The following is a 10,722-nucleotide window of genomic DNA, read 5'->3' as shown; positions in this document are numbered from 1 at the left end:
TTCCTTAAGTCATCAAATATTTATTGAGCACCTACTAGATGCTGGGTGCCACCATGGAGACCTGAGACCCAGCAGCAAGCCAGAAAGACAGACACCTCTGTCCTTAGGGCGCTTCTCGTGGGGACCAGGGAGACAGTGCATAATCACCATAAGAAATAAGTGAGATCTTAAAGACTGAGATAAAGACAAAGCGAAGCAGAAAAAGGGGGACCAGTAGTGTGTGTGACCGGGGCTGGGGTTGATGCCGGCTGTGATCTTCACATGGTGGTCAGGGGTAGTGAGGCGTGATGCGTGCAGCTCCAGAGGAAGAGTATTCCAGGCAGAGGGAACAGCCAGGTCAAAGTGCGGAGGCAGGACAACACAGGCTTGTGTGTCTGAGCCGGAGCTAGAGGGGAGGGGCATGGGGGGAGCAGAAAGAGATGAGGATTGGCAGATCCGGGGCAGAGAAGGGAGACTAGCTCTGAGCAGAGAGGGGACGTGACCTGCTGTCTGGGTGTAAAGGACCCTCCCTGTTGTGGCAGGAAGAAGGTGGAAACAGAGACCAACCCGAACCCCGGGGCGAGGGGGATCCCAAAGCAGAAGGTGAGGGCGGCTTGGAGCAGGGGGGATGCAGCGGAGGTGGGGGAAGACATTAGTTCTGGATGTAGCTGAGGGAAGAGCCAAAGGGCTCTCTGACAGATTGGATTTGGGGACAGAGAGAAAAAGAGGAAGCAAAGAAGGCCTGGGGGTATTTGACTGACTTGGGGAGCACTGGGAGCTCGCAGGGGCTGACGGGAAGGACAGGGAGGAGCAGAGGGAAGAGCTGGAGTACAGCCTCACACCTACTACCCCTGAGATGTCTGTCACTCGGGCTGGACATCTCGGGTAGGCAGGTAGACATGTGACTCAGAGGCAAGAGAAAGGTCTGGAGTAGAACTGTGTTTGAGGTGTCGTCCTTTAGACGGTGGCCGTGAGCCTGAATGAGGTCACCAAGAGTGTGAGTACAGACCGAGAAAAGGAGGGGCCTTGGGGACTCCGGTGTTGAGAAGCCCAGGAGAAGAGAAGGAGCAAGCAGGAAGGGAGGAGGAGAGCTGGGAAGGCTGGCGTCCCGTCCCGGGGCCAAGTGAAGGACGAGCTTCCAGGGGAGGGGAGGACCCGCTGTGTGGGGCGGAGCTGAATCCAGTCTAGCTGCCTTTGCTGGCCCCGACCTCCCCTCCCCTCCCCTACGCTGAGCTACGATATCCACTCCTGGGGGTGCAGTGAGGATGAAGCGAAATACTGGCTGAAGGGAAGGGCGTTTTGAAAGCTCCTACCAAACAGGAGTTTCTTTCTGGAGGAGAATTCACACACATAATAACGATGAGAAAAATAAAATTATCATGACCATAATGATGATATACTGCTTATTTATGTCTCAGGAAAAAAATGTCTAAGGAATGACCTTGTCAGTAGTAGTAGCTAGGGAGAAACCCCACGGACTAGCGGACTAGCGGGTCACCAACAGTGCCTGTGGGGCGCAGGCTGGAATGGAAGGGCCCAAGGGCCAAGGAAGGGCTTCCCATGGCCGGAGACTTCACAGAGGAGGGTCCCCTAGGCTGGCTCCACAAGGATGTGGAGATGTAGGTGGGCAAAAGGGAAGAGACATCCATGTGAAGGAAAGGGCGTCTTGGAGGTACAGAGCAGGGACTAATGGGGACCTGCTTGATTAGAAAAGCGCAGATTGGGGTGTGTGTGTGTGTGTGTGTGTGTGTGTGTGTGTGTGTGTGTGTGTTGGGGGAACAGGGACAGTGCAGAAGATATTGGCAAAAAATAAGGTGGCATCAGATTTTACACACAGTGGCCATGCTCTGTAAACCAACAACCAGGCCACCAAGCCTAGGTTCGTGCCCAGCCCTGTGCCCCAATGCACCCCAAACCTTCCCCCAACACAGCCTCCATCTCTCCGAGTGCAGTTGCCTGAGTAGTGCCCCCCCCCCCCCCGCTGCAGGCTCCCTGGAGGAGGGATGAAACGCACACGGAGGCTGAGGGAGAGGGTCCCCTCAGGCCCTCTGGCCAGTGAGACCCCAGCGCAGCCCCGCACCCAGCCCCCTGGGGCACGGGGTTACTGGGAACGGGCTCTGCCGCCCCAGTTCTGACCGTTCTAAGGCCTGCCTCCGAGTCTCGGGTGCCTGTCACTGGTTCTTGCAGACGGCCGGGTGCCTGGGTGGCCCCACTGCTCCGCCAGCCCGTGGCCAATCCCAGCTCTGGAAGGCCGGGGAGCACCGCAGACAGCCGCTCCCGGCACAAACACTGGTGGAGGGCTCTTCATCCTCTTCACTGGGAGTCAGAACCCGTCCAGCTCCTGCCCTGCTCTGGCCTCCCTCAGGCTCTGATAAGGAACTATTTTTGCTCTCCACCCCTCCCCCACGTGCCCCTCCTGTCCTGTTCGCTAGGCCCCAGCGGGGCTCTCAGAAGGGGATTCCTGAAAGGCCCGGCACTTCTCGGGACAGGGAGGGGCCACCAGCTGTCAGGCAAGCAGAGGACAGGACAGAAGCAAGTGACTCAGAGGAGCAGCAAGAGAGAGAGAGACACAGGAAGGAGCAGGTGCAGGGAGCGGTGGGAGTGGGGGCGGGGGAGCAAAATGGGACCTGCAGGTTGGGCAGAGTGGGGCCTGGGCGGAGGTGAGGAGGAAATGGAGGAGGGCTGAGGAGAGACAAGGAGGCAGGCAGAGTGCAGGACCCCAGCAGCACCCAGGCTGAGCCCGCTGAGCCCGGGACTGAGAAATCACTGGAGTGGGTGGCTCAGGCTGGGACCCACAGGCCGCCCAGATTTCCCCGAGCAGAGGAAGCCCTCAGCCCTGCCCCTGAACATGAGGCCCTCTGCTGCCCTCCCTTGGGGCCCTGCGGGCTCACAGGTCCAGTAAAGCGTCCAGAGATGGCAGGGGTCACGCAGAGCCTTTCTGTCCCTCCCCAGCAGGGGTGGGGGCGGGGCCTCAGTAGCTCTGGATCTTTGGGGGTGTAGATGGGGTGCAAGGAGAGAGAGGTTCTGGGAGAAGGAGCAGAAGGGATAGAGAGGTCTAGAAGAAGGGCAGGTAGAGGGGTTCTGAAAAAGTGCTAATTTTGAAAAAGAGTGAAAATAGAGACTTTTAAATTTTTTAAAAGATTTTATTTATTTATTTGCCAGAGAGAGAGAGAGCACGAGAGTCCAAGCAGGGGGAGCAGCAGAGGGAGAAGCAGGCTCCCTGCTGAGCAAGGAGCCTGATGAGGGACTCGATCCCAGGACCCTGAGATCAGGACCTGAGGGGAAGGCAGATGCTTAAGCAACTGAACCACCCCAGCGCCCCAAAATAGAGATTTTTTTTAAACTTCAGTGTCCGCTACTTGAGGCTGCTACGCAGTAAACGTTTACTACACAGCGTGTGCTTTGTGGGTTGGTCACGTTGTAGCTGATCTGTGAGCTGCTGACAGTGGAGGCCATCAGGAGGGGTGAGGGTGTGAGTGTGTGAAAGGGCGTAGGGGGTGTGTATGTAATTGTGAGTATGTGATTGTGTGATTGCGTGTGAGGGTGTGTGTGATTGTGAGAGTGTGTGTGGGGGTGAGGGTGTGAGTGTATGTGCATGTGACCCCTCGGGCTGGCCGTCCTGGGGTCCCGTGCGGACCTCAGACAGGATTAGACGTGCCTGGCTGACGGGCTGCCCTGCACAAGTTCTGCTCCAGTCCCTGCAGCCGCTGCGGAAAGGACTCACCCCAGGAAGGAGGTGGGTAACCAATCTCCCCCACATTAGGGGGACAAGTGACCTGCGGCCCATCAGGGGAGGGGACAGCCCAGCCTGACACTCTCTAAGCACGAGGGAGAGGACTCTAAGTAAAACGGGAAGGTGTTCCCTGGAAGACTCTGGCCCTCCAGCCACGTGTAAGACCAAGGGGGGACGGGGCCGCTGCTGCAGTCCAGAGCCCCTGGCGCCCCAGCTCCAAGCCATTGGCAGCAGCAGGTGGTGGCCCCCAGTGGGGTGCGCTGGGGAGGCAGAAACCCTGGTGGGGGCATCTGGGGGTGGGGCCAGTCAATAAGGGGGGTGCTTGAAGAGTCGGCAGAGGTCTGAGGCCTTGTAAAAAGGAAGCAGGAGAAAGCTAGAAGCCGGAGACGTTGTGCTGCAGTCGGCGCGCACAGAGCGTGCAGGGACCGGGGGGACGCAGGTGCACGCGGTAGGAGCAATTCAACACGATCCACGGTTTTCACTAGACTAACCTGTCCTGAGAGCGTGTGTGTCCTGCCAGACCCTGGGGTCACCAGCATGAACTCAACTCCGGCCTGCCCGGCCCTAGGAATGCGTCCTCCGGGGAGTGGGATGAGCATCAATGCCGTCACCGAACCTTCTCGGGCCGCATCTGATAATGACGATAAAAGCAGCAGCGCGGTGAGGACCCGCAGTCCCGCACGTCCCAGGCCCTGTTGGAGGCATTCTCCACATACTCGTGCAGGGGCTGAGGTGCGGGTGAGGCACGGGAGGCAGCCAGAGAGGAGCCCTTGCGGCGGCCCGGCGCCCAAGGGCAGAAGTTCATCGCCCTCACTCTTCACCTCAATCCTGAGGAGAGGCTTCTCCTGAGGAGAGAGCGGTATTTTCCGCAGGGTTCTAGCAGAGGTCAAGGAGGGCATCTGAACTCCCAGCAGCGGTCACTCCCACCGCCACCTGGGCCGGCGGCTCTCCCTCGTTTGGGGCTGGCTGCATCAGACTTGTCTAGACCAGAACACCCATTACCCGATCTCTCCAACTCATCTCTTCCACGGACACCCTCAGGGCCTCCTGGAGAAAGCAGACCTTGGGAGGACAGGGGAGGTCACAGGGAGAGAGGGCAATCGAGGTTGAGGGTAGGGATGGAGGGGCTGGGGGGTGGTGTCCAAGGCTGGGAGGCTGGAGGCTCCCCAGGTGGAGAGAGGCCCAGCCAGCCAGCTCCCTCTTGGCCCACTCAGAGCAGTCCTTCTGGGGAATGCAGGGCTGGCAACTCAGAGGTAGGTGGGGACAGCAGAGATAAGTGGGAGGCCCTGGTATTTACAGGGCTCCGCGTAGGAGAACAAATGTATTCCCAGACGGTGGCCCACCCACATTTTCTTCCCATTTCTGGTTCCATCCTGTATCTTGGGGGGGGGAGGGGGCACCAGTGTCACCAGTGCCTGTGTAGACACCCCCTCCCGCACATGGACACATCCCCAAACAGCAATCCCTAGCCACTCCTTGTGCCCAGGGAAGGGTTGTAATGTTTGGGACACCCTTACCTAAAACATGATTCCTTGTGTATCTGAAATTCAAATGCAGCTAGGCTCCCTATATTTTATCAGGCAGTCCTAACCAGGGGTGTGCCCACCAGCCATAAGGCTGGCCCTCAGTAGGCCCACGGTAGAAACCCTCACAGCCCTGCAAGCTGGCTTAAGGCCCACTGGGCAGGGACTCTCAGGGTCCCAATACTAGAGTGCAGTTGGGAGACATAGGCTCTGGGTGGGCGTTTCTTGGCCCTGTACACTTTCCTGGCCTCTGGATCAGGATCTGGATCTCCTAAACTCAGGAGCTAGAATAGGGGTCCCTTGCCTGCTTACTGGCTGTATGGGGTGAGCCCCAGCCCACCTTCAAGTGAGAGCTCACCTCAGGCAAGACGTGTCCCAGGACCTTTATTGGCCTCCTTGGAGCCTTTGCCTCTAGAGTTCCTCCACCATCCCGGGGAGGCAGTGGCCTCCGACACTGGGAGACGTGGTGGAGCGGCTGAAAGCCAGGGCTGCGAGAGCAAATGTAGGATGCTAGTTACCTTGGAATGGCACGTGAGCAGCGTAATCATTTTTTACTATAAATACGTCCCATGCAATATTTGGGGCAGATTTATACTAAAAAATGATTTCTTGATTATCTGAAATTCAAATTTAACCCAGTGTTCTGGTGTTGATTTTGTTTTTGTTTGGTGCCGGTACATCGGACAGCCCTATCGACAGCTGGGACATGGGAGCCCTGCCGCTAGGTTCCGGCCCTGGCTTCCCCACTTGTCGTCATGTGAGGCTTCCAAAGTTCACTTTCCTTGTCTGCTCCCCCCACCCCGGGCTGGTGGAAGGATGGAATGATGAAGTGTCTGGCTGGGGTAAGTGACAACTGTTATTGTTGTCCCTGGCTGAGGTCCCACAGCTAGAGGCCCCGGGGCTGGGATTCACCCTCCAGCCTCTAGGCTCAGGCCCTCCGTCTTCTCCAGACACTCGCAGCCCAGTGCACACTCCTTGCACCTGAGACCACCCAGCCTGCAAGCATCCCGGGCAAGGGTGCCAAGGCCATAGAAAGGTTTGAGAAGGAAGCACGCTCTGGTCTGGATATCTTGAGTTCCCTGATGACTGGAGAGGAGTCCTGTGGGTTATAAGGGGGAAGGGAGGAGCTAACATGTATTCTGGGCCTAGTGTATGCCTGGCATTTTGTTTCCTAATTTAATCCTTGCAGGCTTGCTCGTTTCTCTTTTGCAACTAAAGATGCCTTCATAACAACATGGGAGGAGGCCCCTGAGGCTACTCCGTATGGACCCTCGTTCCTCCGCCCAGGGCCCACCATCATGGCTCATTCTCACCTCCTGCAGGCCTGGGCTCCCCTCCCCCTTCCCAGTGGGCGTGTCCCTGACCACCCTGCTCACAAAGGGAGCCCTCCACACCGGCTTAGAAATTCCTTATTCCCCCTTTCTGCTGTCTTTTCTTTCCCCAAAGCACCCTCATCAAATATATTAAATAAGGTTCTTATTTGGTTTGTTGTCCCTCTCCCCTTCCAGAATGTAAGTTCCAAGACAGCAGGTTTCCCCAGTCCATTGTGTTTACCGACAGGCTCCCTGTGCCTGAAACAGCCTTGTACATACCGGTCGAATAAATCAAAGGTAATAATGACAGTAACAACCAACATTTATTTGGTACCTCCTTTGCCCCGGAACTAAGTACTTTACATGTGTTCATTTACATAGCCTCATCCTCCCAATACCTCTATGAGGCACAGAGAAGATAAGTAACTTGCCCAAGGTCACACAGCTAGTGGGCAGGATGCGGTCTGGTTGGCCTGAGTTCCTGGTTGGCAATCTCTTACGCACCCCACAGGTGTCCGTGACCCTGGCCTCTGACCCTCTTGTGTGCATCATGGCCCCTTGGTGGCACCCCTCCGGCTCTTCCAGCTTGCCAGATGACGAATGTTTCTGCTTGTTAACTGCTGACTTCGTCTCTTTGCGAGCAGGGACCAGTCTCCTTCATTTTTGCGCCCTCGGTGTTCTGAACAGTGGCCAGCCCCTCCCAGGGCCTCCTCTCTGTGTTCCTGGTTGGTTTGTACGACAACCCTGGGAGGTGGGAAGCACGAGGTAGGATCACTCCACCAGCCCCATTTTACCAGCGAAGAAACAGGCTCAGAGAAATGAAGTGATTTGTTGCAGCAGGAAGAGTAACCAGACCCCAGGCAGCGTGGCCACAGCCCCCGGGGTGGGGATCCACACTCTAGAGCCCCACGGGTTCTGGCTGCTGCCCAAGCTTTGGTGGGCACCTGTCTAACCACATGTCAGAACTGGGCAAAAGCGAAATATCGGTGTGGGGGGTGTGTGTGTGGGGGGTGTGGACCGGGGGGATCCAGCCAGGCTCTTCCATGGGGCCCCGTGGGGGCTGCTGCTTGGCGCTGGAGTGGGTGAACGGCGAAGTACGATTCCAAGGCTGTGATGCGTGTCTGCCAGGTGCGCGGTAGAGCAAACAGAATGCAAAGCGGGGTATATTTAGCCCGTGGCTGCTGCCGTGGCACTTGCCTGCTGCCCAGTCCCCCCTGCTGGGGAAAACCCTCTGGAAGCTGTTCTTCTGGGTGAGGAATGTGTTCTAGTGTTGGTGGCAGGAGCGTGTGTGTGCATGTGGGGCAGGGGGTGGGAATGTACGGAAAACCCAAAGACTCATGGCTCAACCAAGAAAAGGCAACAAGCTCCCAGAAAGAAATATACCTCAGGGGGAAGCAGACGGTCTTTCGGTCTTTCGTCTGTCCTTTCCCTCGGTGCCTGAGGGTGCACTACGGACAGATTCATGCTGAGACCAGGGAATGGTGGAGAGAGGCTACATTTATTCATTCATTCACTCATTCATTCGTTCAGCAAGCGCTTATTGCACTTCCGTTATGCACCAAGCACTGAGCTAAGTGCTGAGAACATACTAGGGAAAATAATGTGCCTGTTCTCATCGAACTTTCAATTTCAAAGGAAACGACCATTAAAGGAGTCTTGCTGGTACTTAGTCATTCTTAGCCATCAGCGCTCTGAAGGAAAATTACCAGATGCCTTGAGAGGGTAAAATAAGGAATTTCAGTCCAGCAGTCAAGGAAGGCTTCCTGGAGGAAGTGGTGCTTAAGCTGAATCCTGGAGGGTACCTAAGAGTTCATTTGGCCACTTGCTGAGAGTTGAGGGGCAGAGAGGGGCAGAGCAGCAAGCCTTCCAGGTCCTGGCAGTGGCACATGCTAAGACCTTGAGGCGGAATGGAACGTTCCCTCTGCAGGCCGCACATCAGGGACTCCATTGCGGTTGGCGTCGGGATCCGCACCTGATAGGGAGACACAGCCCCTGCCCACAGGCATCGCCTTGTCTGATGGGCAAACGAGGGAGTTCAGCCACGAGAACAGCTTTCCACTGGTGCAGAGATGTGGAGGTCTGAAGCGGGCTTTTGCCACGAAGGAACGAGTCCGTTTGGGAAGCCTAGCTGAAGACGGCACGTCTCTGGTTTGGAAGGTGGGAAGTATCCTGATTTGGCAGAGGGTGTAGGAGGTTGAGGAGCTGTGTACAGGGCTGAGGCGTGGGAACAGGCGTACTTCAGGTGGGAGCAGGAGGTGGGTGAACGATTCGGTTTGGATGGGTGCGTTCTGTCTCTCCAGTTAACTGGAGTAGCTACTACGAATTTCCCGATCGTGCGTGTCAAAAAAGCACGGATCTAGCTCGTTTGATCCATGCAAATAGCCCTTGGAGGCAGCTACCGCCATCCTGTTTTACAGGCGAGAAAAAAGAGGCTCAGAGGACTCAGTGGCCTGCCCACGGTGACCCAGGGGAGAGGCGATAGGACCAGGAATGAAACAGAATCTGTCTGCTCTGCGGATCACGAGCCTTTCATTGAACTTGCCTTCCTAACGACCTGACATCCTAGGGATTGTCCCTGCCTGCCCTGGGAGTCGTTTGTACCTTAAGAGTGGGCTGAAACCATGGTTAGCATTTGCAAGCATTGACTGGTGACATGACTGTGGTCATCTGACCCGCCGGCACACATCCCATCCCCTCTGCAGCCCACAGAGGAGCCGCTTGGAGTTCTTTATTGCAAAAGGCAAAGCCCGGGAGGAGGTAAGGCCTGCCCCAGATCCCAGAGCAAGCTGGAAAGAATTCGAAAATGGTCTTTCCTCCATCCTATAATCCACAAGTCTTGACTGGTATCATGAGAACTGGGGTTGTGGTCTGTTTATCGCTATATCCCAGGGCCCCAGAAGAGAGGATGGCACCCAGTACGCATGCAAAAATTTTGTTGCAACCCATCTCTGGGGACGGTGCAGTGTTAAGGGGAATTTGACACATACAGTCCCTGCCCTCTGGCAGTTCGTCGTCTAACTGAACATAATGTAACAGACACACACGCGTGTGCACACACACACACACACACTCACGCATGCACACACATGCACACACGCTCACAGGAAGCCAGTCTCTGACTTATCCTCTACCCGGCCATACACGATGAAATAGCTTTCATCCATAATAAGGCGGACGTAAGTTACACGCGAGCCAGCCAGCTGATTTTTCCCACCGGTGAAATTACTCAGAAACCAAAACCAAAGTCAACCAATACAATAGCATCTAATATTTTTGTCATCTTCTTTTGGAGGTTTTTTTCCGAGGGAGGTGGGTGGTGGATATAACTTACATGATAAAGTTTGCAAGTTTCGAGTGTCCAGCCAGATGGATTTTTACGTCTCCAATGTGCGTATACACTTGTGAAACCTCAACCTGGATAAACACAGAGCATTTCCAGCACCCTGGAGCTTTCTCACGCACTCTCCCAGAATCCACCCTTCCCCTGGGCAGACGCTTCTGCTATATTTTACTTTGCCTCTTCTTGACCTTCACCGAAATGGAATTATATGGTAAGGACTCTTTCGTGTCTGGCTGCTTTTGCTCAACAGAACGTCTGTGAGGTTCGTGCTTGATTCTGTGTGTAGTGGTTTCCTCTTTTTAATTGCTGTACAGCCTATGTAATGCTGTGTAGCAAATGTTATATATATATGTCATATATGTAACATAATACAAGTAATATAAAACAAATATATAAAATTATATATATTGACTATATATGTGCATAATCAATCCATTTATCCATTCTCCTTTTGATGGGTGTTTGGGTTATTTCCACTTTGGATCTATTGTGAATGGAATCACAATGAACACTTCTGCACGTGTCCTTTGATGAGCTGAAGCACTGAATTCAATTGCTAATATCCAAGAAGCAGTGTTGCTCGGTAGGCTTACGCTTACCTTTAGTAGATTTCTCAAAGCGCTTCCCAGGTTGTAACCATTTATACTTCCACCAGCAGTAGAAAGAGATGGGAGACTTTTTAAGGTCAGGAATGTGATCCCCCCTCTAAGTCTCCTGCCGTTCCCCACAAGACTGGACTAAAATATTGGGTAGAGTATTAGAACCAGGATCTCCATGTGCTCTCCCCAGACCTTAGGGGAGCAAGGATTCCTTGCGGCGCCAGGGAGTCTGGGG

At 55.0% G+C, this 10,722-nt stretch overlaps 3 long non-coding RNA genes across 3 annotated transcripts; 2 read left to right on the top strand and 1 right to left on the bottom strand.

Moving 5' to 3' along the window:
• LOC148110663 (uncharacterized) lies at window positions 1-2,254 on the bottom strand. The gene is made up of 2 exons (XR_015722542.1): window positions 2,116-2,254; window positions 1-385 (listed from the first exon to the last, which is right to left on the bottom strand). It is a non-coding gene; the product is annotated as an uncharacterized LOC148110663 (long non-coding RNA).
• A 123-nt stretch (window positions 2,255-2,377) lies between these two features.
• LOC148110662 (uncharacterized) lies at window positions 2,378-7,531 on the top strand. Its single transcript, XR_015722543.1, has 3 exons — window positions 2,378-3,715; window positions 5,923-6,077; window positions 6,425-7,531. It is a non-coding gene; the product is annotated as an uncharacterized LOC148110662 (long non-coding RNA).
• Window positions 7,532-7,609: 78 nt separating this feature from the next.
• LOC148110661 (uncharacterized) lies at window positions 7,610-10,304 on the top strand. Its single transcript, XR_015722544.1, has 2 exons — window positions 7,610-8,705; window positions 8,966-10,304. It is a non-coding gene; the product is annotated as an uncharacterized LOC148110661 (long non-coding RNA).
• Window positions 10,305-10,722: the final 418 nt, after the last annotated feature.

Source organism: Ursus americanus, chromosome 2 (genome assembly GCF_024610735.1).
Source record: "Ursus americanus isolate L20-20 chromosome 2, mUrsAme1.1.p, whole genome shotgun sequence".
Taxonomy (NCBI): Eukaryota; Metazoa; Chordata; class Mammalia; order Carnivora; family Ursidae; genus Ursus; species Ursus americanus.
Note: the sequence above shows the minus strand (reverse complement) of the source record. Positions and strands in the feature narration are given on the sequence as shown.